This window comes from Malaya genurostris, chromosome 3 (genome assembly GCF_030247185.1).
Source record: "Malaya genurostris strain Urasoe2022 chromosome 3, Malgen_1.1, whole genome shotgun sequence".
NCBI lineage: Eukaryota > Metazoa > Arthropoda > Insecta > Diptera > Culicidae > Malaya > Malaya genurostris.
The window spans coordinates 156,925,244-156,937,444 of NC_080572.1; the positions used below are offsets into that span (position 1 = coordinate 156,925,244).

At 37.0% G+C, this 12,201-nt stretch overlaps 1 protein-coding gene across 6 annotated transcripts in view; it reads right to left on the minus strand.

Moving 5' to 3' along the window:
* The window catches only part of LOC131437718 (transmembrane ascorbate-dependent reductase CYB561), a 267,545-nt gene that overhangs the window by 199,178 nt on the left and 56,166 nt on the right, over positions 1-12,201 (minus strand). The gene's annotated exons all lie outside the window — the stretch shown is intronic.

A 12,201-nucleotide genomic window follows, 5' to 3' on the forward strand; every position in this document is an offset into this window, starting at 1 on the left:
AAATTTAACTTTTCAACAAGACATATACGTAACTAGTCAAGCGAAATTTACCGATTTTAAGAAAAAATCATATGAAAATTTAAAAATTGCATTTGGTCGGTAAAATCAAGACTGAAAATTTAATTAATAAAAGTTAATTTTAAGAGTAAGATCCATTTTGCAGTTTTTATTCACTATTTCCAATTCTTCCAAAACCGGATTCAGATGAACGGAATAGCCGAAGTTGGTCCGTTTGCCAGCTACTTACTATCTCATGCTCTATTTCGATTAAACCAATTAAACGAAATCTAACAAACGAAACGAACCTGCGTTTCTGTTATTTCTGCATATGTAATTCAAGCTAAACAGCATGAATCAGCAGAATAAAACATGTAGTAGGATTGTTATTATTATTATTATTATTATTATTATTATTATTATTATTATTATTATTATTATTATTATTATTATTATTATTATTATTATTATTATTATTATTATTATTATTATTATTATTATTATTATTATTATTATTATTATTATTATTATTATTATTATTATTATTATTATTATTATTATTATTATTATTATTATTATTATTATTATTATTATTATTATTATTATTATTATTATTATTATTATTATTATTATTATTATTATTATTATTATTATTATTATTATTATTATTATTATTATTATTATTATTATTATTATTATTATTATTATTATTATTATTATTATTATTATTATTATTATTATTATTATTATTATTATTATTATTATTATTATTATTATTATTATTATTATTATTATTATTATTATTATTATTATTATTATTATTATTATTATTATTATTATTATTATTATTATTATTATTATTATTATTATTATTATTATTATTATTATTATTATTATTATTATTATTATTATTATTATTATTATTATTATTATTATTATTATTATTATTATTATTATTATTATTATTATTATTATTATTATTATTATTATTATTATTATTATTATTATTATTATTATTATTATTATTATTATTATTATTATTATTATTATTATTATTATTATTATTATTATTATTATTATTATTATTATTATTATTATTATTATTATTATTATTATTATTATTATTATTATTATTATTATTATTATTATTATTATTATTATTATTATTATTATTATTATTATTATTATTATTATTATTATTATTATTATTATTATTATTATTATTATTATTATTATTATTATTATTATTATTATTATTATTATTATTATTATTATTATTATTATTATTATTATTATTATTATTATTATTATTATTATTATTATTATTATTATTATTATTATTATTATTATTATTATTATTATTATTATTATTATTATTATTATTATTATTATTATTATTATTATTATTATTATTATTATTATTATTATTATTATTATTATTATTATTATTATTATTATTATTATTATTATTATTATTATTATTATTATTATTATTATTATTATTATTATTATTATTATTATTATTATTATTATTATTATTATTATTATTATTATTATTATTATTATTATTATTATTATTATTATTATTATTATTATTATTATTATTATTATTATTATTATTATTATTATTATTATTATTATTATTATTATTATTATTATTATTATTATTATTATTATTATTATTATTATTATTATTATTATTATTATTATTATTATTATTATTATTATTATTATTATTATTATTATTATTATTATTATTATTATTATTATTATTATTATTATTATTATTATTATTATTATTATTATTATTATTATTATTATTATTATTATTATTATTATTATTATTATTATTATTATTATTATTATTATTATTATTATTATTATTATTATTATTATTATTATTATTATTATTATTATTATTATTATTATTATTATTATTATTATTATTATTATTATTATTATTATTATTATTATTATTATTATTATTATTATTATTATTATTATTATTATTATTATTATTATTATTATTATTATTATTATTATTATTATTATTATTATTATTATTATTATTATTATTATTATTATTATTATTATTATTATTCAGTTCGGGACACTGTAGCAACAGCAACAGCCGCACACGCGCTCGTTATCTTTTTGGTATTTTTGGTGGTTTTTCAACAGTCGTTACTTAACGAAGTGATAATTTAAATAGTACAGTGTCAGTTCACGCGGGAACAGTGAAAACGCGTTGAAAATCGGCGGTTTGGTGGCCGAAAACGGCGAAAAACTGTGTTTCGCACATAGTCAATAGCAGCAAAACAAACGCGCATCATAGTGGTGGTTATTTTGTGGACCATTGTTTCACTATTAACCTTATTGAAGTGCAATACTTAGTTCTACTGCGGCCGATACACGCGAGAATTGCAAAACCCGGTGAAAATCGGGGGTCTGGTGGCCGAAAACGGCGAAGAATAGTGTTTCGCATTAGGTTCGAAGCTTAGTTTACAGCAGCAAAATAAACCCGCGCCATTAGTGTTCGCCGATCGGTTCATTCATTTGCTTTGTCATGGATCGTTGTCGACGTCCCGACTAACAAGCGACAACGGGAAGTGAAAAAAAAACAAATTTGGTTTTGTGAAAAAAGTTTATATATTGCAATTGTGCTTTACGGAGGTTGGTTTTCAACACCCAGGAGGGTAGTAAACTGCGCGTTTGTCGCTTTTGGTGGCATTTGCAGAACAGCTTGCGCACATAGTGTCGATTTTAATGCGATTTTTTTTTTTTACGAAAGTTAAGTAGTGATACACTAAAGGAGCAATAAAGGTAGGATCTTTCCTTTTTTACCTCTTTACTTATTTGGGGTAGGGGACGGGTGACCGCTTCCCACATTGACTGCATAAGCGTTTCGAAATGGCGGCCCGGGTGGGTTACGTAGAAGAATTCCGACGTTCATGGATCCAACCAACGAATTTGGAGAACTGACTTTTCTTCAACTAATTGGTAAAAATGATACACCGCTACCAAAAAACCCTTTCCTGATTGGCAGATCAGTTGAAAGAGTCGCTGGTGGACGGATCGAAAGCGCGAACACTGAAGCCAGGGGTACCAAGTATACACTGAAAGTGCGAAATCCGCTACAAGTTCAGAAGCTGTTGCAAATGCAAACTCTCGATGATGACACGGAAGTAAAAGTACAACCACATCCACATCTGAATGTTAGCCGCTGTGTTATCGTCTCGTTCGATCTGATCGATTTCTCCGAAGCAGATGTATTATTAGGTTTAATAAGTCAGGGAGTCATCCACGTAAAAAGGATTACTCGAAAGCAAAATGATATGCGAGTGAACACACCAGCCATAATCCTCACCTTCAACAGATCTACTTTCCCGGAAACTGTGAAGGTTGGTTTATTACAACTATCTACACGTCCATATTACCCAGATCCTATGTTGTGCTACTGTTGTTTTTCCTACGGCCACACTCGTGCACGTTGCCCTGGTCCGCAACGATGCTTCAACTGTTCCGCCGAGCATCAAGTTGAAGAATGTAGCGAAGCCGCTTTCTGTATGAACTGCAAAGGAAACCACAGACCATCAAGCCGCCAATGTCCTGTGTACAAATTCGAAATCGAAGTGGTTCGAATCAAGGTGAACGAGCATATCAATTATCCTGAAGCGCGCAAGAAGGCAGAGGAAAAATCGAAAAGTAGTTACGCTCAGGTAGCCGCAAAAATGAATGTCCATTCGGCACAAAGTAAAACATTCGAGGAACAAATAAAAAAGAAGGATGACCAAATCGCTAAACTGCTCGAAGAAATGGCAAAGAAGGATGAGAAAATGGAGAAAATGTTTGAGCATATGAAAAAACTCCAAAACCAAATTGGAGAACTCACCAATAGACTGAACCAGACATCATCGCTGACGCAATCTCAATCACAGAAAATGCAAGCAGCCCGATCCATGAAAAAACCACCCCTAACTCAAGAACCGAAACGAGGACGAGACTCCGAAACAACACAACCATCTGGACCAATAACACGGTCTCGAAATAATTCACCGGCCATTCTGGATAACAAAAGACCACGACCACCGAAGCAATTTGCGACTACTTCAAGTCATCCGAATACCGTTCCCTCGGAAAGACAAAGCCCTCCGCTGAAGAAAACCGCCACACAAGCTACAGAATCGTTCTCTGAATCGGAAGACGAACTAGTGGTAATGGAAACGCAACCCAGTTAGTATCTTCGACAGTCCTAAAACACACGAAAACCTGAACCCTTACAACTTAGACCCAAGCACGCCCACGGACATCGAATTTAATCGGTTTGGAAGCGGAGAATGTGCAGTACCCCTTCCAACGCAAGCACAGCAGAATGACGAAACCATCCGGGACGTCATACCCCAACCCGTTGATGATGAACTCACCTCTGTGGCCGATAAGGAATACGACACGGATATTTCACCAAGTAAACCCCACCAAGATAACACGAGAACCCGGACCGCATACCAGAACGAGCACACTTATAGCCTTTCCCCAGTGCCGACCGCTGTCGGTACTGTTGATAATAGTAATGAAGCGTGTGCGACAACGGTTGGCACTGTGGGACAAGGCCTCCCACAGGTCAGTACCGTATCAAACAAATCCACCGAAGATACTGTTGCGCCCTCTAATCTTCCAGTTTCTACTGAGAACCATCGCACTCGATCATGGAGTCAATCCGATAAATACGTGAGAGCCGATCAACACACAAACATCAGTTCGAAAACTACACAAAGTCTTTCCCCAGTGCCGGTCACTGTCGACTCTTTTGGGAATAATAGTGTAGCACTTTTGACAGCGGCTGGCACTGTGGGACTGTACACCCCACAGGTCAGTCCCACAGAAATTGTCGCAACCCCTTCAGATGCTTCCGCCCCCCTTTTTTACACATTTTCAGCGCCATTCACACCCTGGATACCACATGAAGAAGACGCATTGAGAATCAGGCACCCCATCACAACCTCTTTTTCGAAGGCTACACAAAGTCTTTCCCCGGTTCCGGCCGCTGTCGGCTTGTTTGGGAATAATAGTGTAGTACTTTCGACAGCGACCGGTACTGTGGGACTAGACGTCCCACAGGTCAGTGTTACATCGCCACAGCAACCAACAATCGATACTGCGGAGCTTTCCTCTCTTACAGACCAACTAACTGGATCAAGTAACCAGCTTGGGGAAGAAGAGAAGAAAGTAGCTTCCCCACTTCTTATCGAAGAAGAGATCGACTGGGGGGAAGAGGACTGTCCCTACCTTCCAGGTATACAGTTCCCGCAATTCTCCTCCCGGCTTTCTGTCGGTGAATACCAAGCACGCGAAGATGTCAGTTATCGATCTCCGTCACCTACAACCACAGAGCGATCCACAACACCATCGATCAAGAAAAACGTTTCCGACAGAACTTTCGCGTTACAGTGGAACATGCGTGGATTACGAGCTAATATTAGCGAACTGAAACAGCTCATCGCCGAATATGAGCCCTGCGTGGTGGCCCTTCAAGAGACGAAGGTCAATGAGGCGATCATTCCATCAGACTACGTAGGCAAGAATTACACACTGTTACTCAAAACGAACACCGAACACTACTGGCAACACGGAGTGGGCCTCGCCATCCGCGACGGCACGCCTTTCGAACGGATATCTACGAACACCAGTCTCCATCTGATTGCCGTACGAATCCACAAACCGGTTTTGGTAACAGTAGTGTCAATCTACATACCACCCAGTGCGCGCGACTGCCAACACCAGTTGGATGCATTCATGGATGAAATTGAAGGGCCAGTGATATTTTTGGGAGATTTCAATGCTCATCATTACGCATGGGGATCGAAATCGACCGACACACTCGGTCGTTTTATAGCGGAGAAAACTCTCATCAATAAACTTGTCATCCTGAATAACGGCTCTCCTACCCGTATCGACCCGGTCACAGGAAAGGCATCGGCCATAGATCTTTCCCTTTGTTCGGAAGGCCTAGCCAGTAGACTCACCTGGCGAACTCTGAATGACACACACAACAGCGACCATTTCCCAATCAAGATCTCTATTCCTGGTTGGTCACACAATCGAACAACGCGACAAAAATGGCTATACGATCGTGCAGATTGGCCTGCATACGAGCGTATCATAGCCGACTCCACCCGCTCAGGCAACGAATGGAACGTCGTGAAACTAACCGAGGCAATCTATGCAGCAGCGACTGAATCCATCCCCCGAACTACCGGTCGATCGGGACCTAAGGCAGTACCATGGTGGTGTCCAGAAGTAAAGCAAGCAATAAAACTACGACGTAAATGCCTACGAGAACTACGACGCAGTAATTCTTCCAGCATCCATCGACCTGAAGCCCTGCAAAAATTTCAGGAAGCCAGATCCCTGGCACGGAAAGCGGTTAAAACAGCAAGACAGCAATCATGGGAAGATTTCGTAGCGAAAATTTCACCGAGCAGCACGACGACCGAACTGTGGAAAACAGTTAACATCCTGCGTGGTAACAGACAGCACCGTTCGCTAGTCCTAAAACAGGAGGAAGGATTCACTGACGACCCCGAAGAAGTAGCGGAAGCATTAGCCAAACATTACGGTGAGCGGTCAGCTACCTCAAGCTACCTCGCATCTTTCCAAATGACCAAGGAAAAAGCCGAGCGAAAGAGACCGACAAACTTGCACAGTTTCGAGGCCGTGTATAACACCGAAATTACTCTCGATGAGTTACTATGGGCACTTGACAAAGGGCAAGGCTCATCAACAGGACCGGACCAGATAGGATACCCCATGCTTCGACGGCTGCCGTTATGCGTAAAGATGATACTGTTGGAAACGTTCAATAAAGTATGGCATAGCGGAGATTTTCCCACAAGTTGGAGGAACGCCATTATCGTACCGCTCCCAAAACCAAACTGCAACGACCTCGGACCTGCGGCCTTTCGACCGATTTCTTTGACCAGCTGTATGGCGAAGGTATTCGAGCGCATAATCAACCGACGTCTCATCACCGAACTGGAGTCAAGGGGAAGACTGGACAAGCGCCAACACGCATTCCGCTGCGGACGCGGTACCGATACGTATCTCGCTGAACTGGAAAGATCGCTTCCAAATGAAAACGAGCATTGTCTCATCGCCTCGTTGGACCTCTCCAAAGCATATGACACAACATGGCGCTATGGAATACTCCGAACTCTGAAGAAGTGGGGAATAGCCGGCCGGATGTTTAATATGCTACAGAGTTTTCTCTCTGAACGGACGTTCCAAGTTAGCGTAGGAGGAATGCTGTCGCAGATGCATGACCTGGAGAACGGTGTCCCCCAAGGATCGGTTTTGTCGGTTACCCTGTTTCTCATCGCGATGCAACCGATCTTCAACGTCGTACCGAATGGCGTTCAAATTCTATTGTACGCAGATGATATCCTCCTCGTGGTTCACGGTCTAAAAAATCAGAAACTACATCGCAAGCTACAGGCTGCGGTTAAAGCTGTCGGAAAGTGGACGAAGAGTGTTGGTTTTACCATCTCCGCTACTAAATCGGAAACGATGTATTGTAGCCCCAACGCACGGCGTGATCCGATACGTAACATCACGCTCGATAGAGTCCCTATACCAAAAACGAAGCAACTACGTATCGTCGGTGTAACCCTTGACCGCACGCTGAGCTTCAAAGCACATTGCAAGATGGCAAAAAAGCATGTGAATCCAGGCTCAAAATCTTGAGAATGATAGGAGCGAAACTGCCACGTGGTAATCGTACAACTTTGCTACAGGTTGGTTCGGCGTTGGTAACATCAAAACTAACATACGGAATCGGAATAGTTAGCAGAGGCGGTGCAGCGATCTCCCAAATGCTCGCACCACCATACAATAAAATGGTACGGTTTAGCTCCGGAGCCTTCATAACGAGTCCGATCGTATCGATCATGGCAGAAAGCGGAATGCTTCCCTTCGAGCAACTAGCAATGCAAACCACCGTGCAAATCGCCATTCGCCTCTTAGAGCTCGATCAGAACAATACCAGCCTTCCGCTAGTACGACGGGCGCTCGAACAAATGCAACTCTACACCAACACAACTCTTCCGCAGGTTGCACAGCGTCTCAGAAGACACGATCGAGAGTGGCACTCGAATAAACCGGTCATTAATTGGGACGTCAAAAAGACAATAAAAGCAGGGGATCCACCTGAGAAGGTGCTACCCGTAGTACATCAGCTACTGGCAACAAAATTTACACAATCCACCATAATTTACACCGACGGTTCTAAAGGAGATAATAGAGTAGGTGCTGCATCGTACCATATCAGTTTACCAAACATCTGTAGCCTACCACCAGAATGTAGTGTCTTCTCCGCCGAGGCCTATGCACTCAAGATGGCATTGTCAGTCGGAAATACAAACAACTTAGTTATACTGACGGACTCTGCCAGCTGTCTTCAAGCACTGGAAGCCGGAAAATCGAAACATCCGTGGATCCAAGAAATAGAAGAACTAACACGTTGTAGACCCGTCCGATTCTGTTGGATCCCTGGACATGCTGGAATTACTGGCAACACTGAAGCAGATCGTCTTGCCAACGAGGCCAGGCAACTACCCTTCACCAATCGACCGATCCCAGCAGAAGATGCTGTTAGGAGTGTAAAAAACGCATTTCGTCAACGTTGGAACGAACAATGGTTCGCGTCACGTGATGAGAAACTTCGAGAAGTGAAATTCGACACAAACAAGTGGTTAGAAAACAGCAACGTGATAGACTAGCGCGTGCTGACCAGACTGAGGATTGGTCACACCCGCCTTACCCACACTTTCTTACTAAAAAAGGAAAGCCCACCGGAATGTGAATGTTGTGGAACGATCGTCGACGTCCGTCACATACTACTGCAGTGCCGGAAATACGATGATGCAAGAGCCAAATACGGTATCGACTCGACAAGTCTCCGAGCGACATTATGTAATGACATGGAGAGGGAGAAGATACTAATCGAGTATCTGAAAGAAACTGCACTGTATCGACAACTATAATTTGGAAAAACACAGAAACACAAACACAAATATCGAAAAACACAAACACGAATCACACATTCACAAAACAAAGGAAACAAAAATCAATGAAGAGCTAAAACCAACAAATGTAAAATGACATGTGACTTACAACTTGAACCATGACTCGAATGCACCAATCGTGGTGTAAAGGGTCAATAAACGAACAAACAAACAACATTATTATTATTATTATTATTATTATTATTATTATTATTATTATTGACATCACTACACCACCAGCACGGTGATACTGCACTACCGGCAATTGAAAATTGCATATTTTTAAAAAGAAATTACAATTAATTGACATTCTTCTATTTGTTCGGTCACACTTATCATAGAATAGCTTTCTGGGACACCTAGTAGCGAGATGATACCTTTTTTATCAATCCACATATGTTTTTGCATGAATATTCTTAGGTGTTTTAGTTCTCATGACATTATTTTAATTATCGTCATTTTAAATGGCAAATTGAGATTTTAATCACTCATCACTCTGTAATGTCGAAACTGCAAATCAGATCGAATTTCAATCTTAACGTGTGACATTCGATTGAACATTCCATGAGATGTCGAAGTAAGTTCCACTTTAGAGTTTTTCGTCATTATTTATGGTACTTCCAGAGCTGGTATTCAGTAACTAGCATAACTCAAAATGATTTGAATGGCCATATTATAAATTATAAATCGGTATGAATTTTTAAAACTCATCATCTGTAATTCCAGAATCGGATAAAATTTACCAATTTTGTATTGGACCTTAAGTCCTTTAATTTGAATTTTTGTTTTTGAAGTTCGATTTTGCCTTTTTGAGAAAATGATTGAGCTTTGAGAAACGATTCGATACTAGAACCGGAATTCTAAAATCGGTGTAGCTGAAATCAGGTCAATTCACCTGAGGAGTGTGTGACATCTTTGAGAATTTGTAGTACGAATTAAAATTTGGGGGTATATTCCGAATCCAAGAACGAATGCCGCTTAAACTGAAATAAATTTATTTGGTAATAGACTATCCAAATCTGCAAACCCGATAAACCTGATTAATTTATGTGAAATGGACATATTTATACTAATCACCCAGTATCTCCTAAACCAGAAGTCGGATCTGACTAAAAGTAAGATGTTTTATAGGATTTTAGGACCTCTCATTTGAATCATAGATGATTCTTAGATTTCATTTGAATCTTAGATCGGATCAGCCATCTACCAGAAAAATTAATTGCATTATTTTAATTTCGTTTCACATATAATCCTGTGGTTCCGCAATCAGAAGTCGGATCCAAACGTAATTCAGGAACCTTGTTTGGGAGTATACTACTTTTCATATGAGTCTGAGTTTGTATAAAACGGTTTAGCCATCTCCGAGAAAATTGAGTGAAGTTATTTGTCACATACGCATTTGCTGATCTCGACTAACTGAGTAGTATGGTATATGGAAGTTATGTTCTTCCAGCATTTATTGCTGCAAGCAGTTTAAATCAATATTAATATGGAATTACTTTTAACTCGAAAATGCTGATTTCATCTGGTTTTGGAATATTGCCATATTCGAACGATTATGTTGCCAAAAACGAACCGTGCTAAAATCGGTCCGAGGCAAAATGTCATAAAAAAGATGCTGTACACAGTCCTTTTTGCCTTTCTCTATAGAAAGGTATTAGAATTGCTGGTAAAACTGACTTTTGAACGGAGCCTCGGAGACCCATAGTGTTATATATCATTCGACTCAGTTCGACGAGATCGGAAAATGTCTGTGTGTGTATGTGTGTGTGTGCACTTTTCGAAGATATTTATACGCGCTCAATTTTCTCAGAGATGGTTAAACCGATTTGAACAAACTTATGCTCGTGTAAAAGCTACTGTCGGGCCATTGATCAAGTTCAAAGATTAAACGGCTGTGACTTCTTGTTCCGGAGATATGATGGTATAAGTGGCGTAACCGACAAAACGTGTTGTATTTATACGCGCTCAATTTTCTCAGAGATGGTTGAACCGATTTGAACAAACTTATGCTCGTGTGAAAGCTACTGTCGGGCCATTGATCAAGTTCAAAGATTAAACGGCTGTGACTTCTGATTCCAGAGATATGATGGTATAAGTAACGTAAAAAACACACGTTGATTTTCACCGCTCTTATACATATAAGGGTGCCAATATTTTGGGATCACTTCTAATTTCGTAAAACGATAGCGCTCAAAAGTTTAAGCACCTCGAAAAATGTCCTCATGCAAAATTTGAGCTAAATCGGACTTGCGTAAGAGGTGCTGCCCGGCGGTTAAGGTTTGAAAATTTTCGATGAAATTTCCAAAATCGAAAATTTTTTTGATGCCGAAACTCTTAAAACTGCATGAAAAGTCGAGATGTAGTGCCATATAAATTTTTTTTTTTAAATCAACTTTCTGGGGTCTAGCCGATCTTGAAAAAGCACCATAGGGAGTATATGAAATTCCCAAAATCAAAATTTTTCTTTGATGCCGAAACTCTTAAAACTGCATGAAAAGTCGAGATTTAGTGTCATCTGAAAAAAAATTATTTTTTTTTTTGAAAAAATCAACTTTCTGGGACTAGTCCCAAAAATTCGATTTCTTCAAAAATATTTTTTTCGAGATGACACCAAATCTCGACATTTCATGCAATTCTAAGTCTTTTGGCATCAAAATTATTTTTTCGATTTCGAAAATTTCATGTACCACCCCCTATGGTGCTTTCTCAAGACCGAAAATTTTCAAACCTTAACCGCCGGGCAGCACCTCTTACGCATGTTCGATTTAGCTCAAATTTTGCATGAGGACATTTTTCGAGGTGCTTAAACTTTTGAGCGCTAGCGCTTTACGAAATTAGAAGTGATCCCAAAATATTGGCACCCTTATATGTATAAGAGCGGTAAAAATCAACGTGTTTTGTCGGTTAAGGTTTGAAAATTTTCGATCTTGAGAAAACACCATAGGGAGGAGTACATGAAATTTCCAAAATCGAAATCACTTTTCTGGGCATCACAATTATTTTTTCGATTTCGAGAATTCCATGTACTCCCCCCAATGGTGATTTTTCAAGATATATGAAAATTCCATTAAGTGGACTAAGAAGGGTTTTTGCCTTTCTCTATAGAGAGGTATTAGAATGCTGGAAAAACCGACTTTCGAAC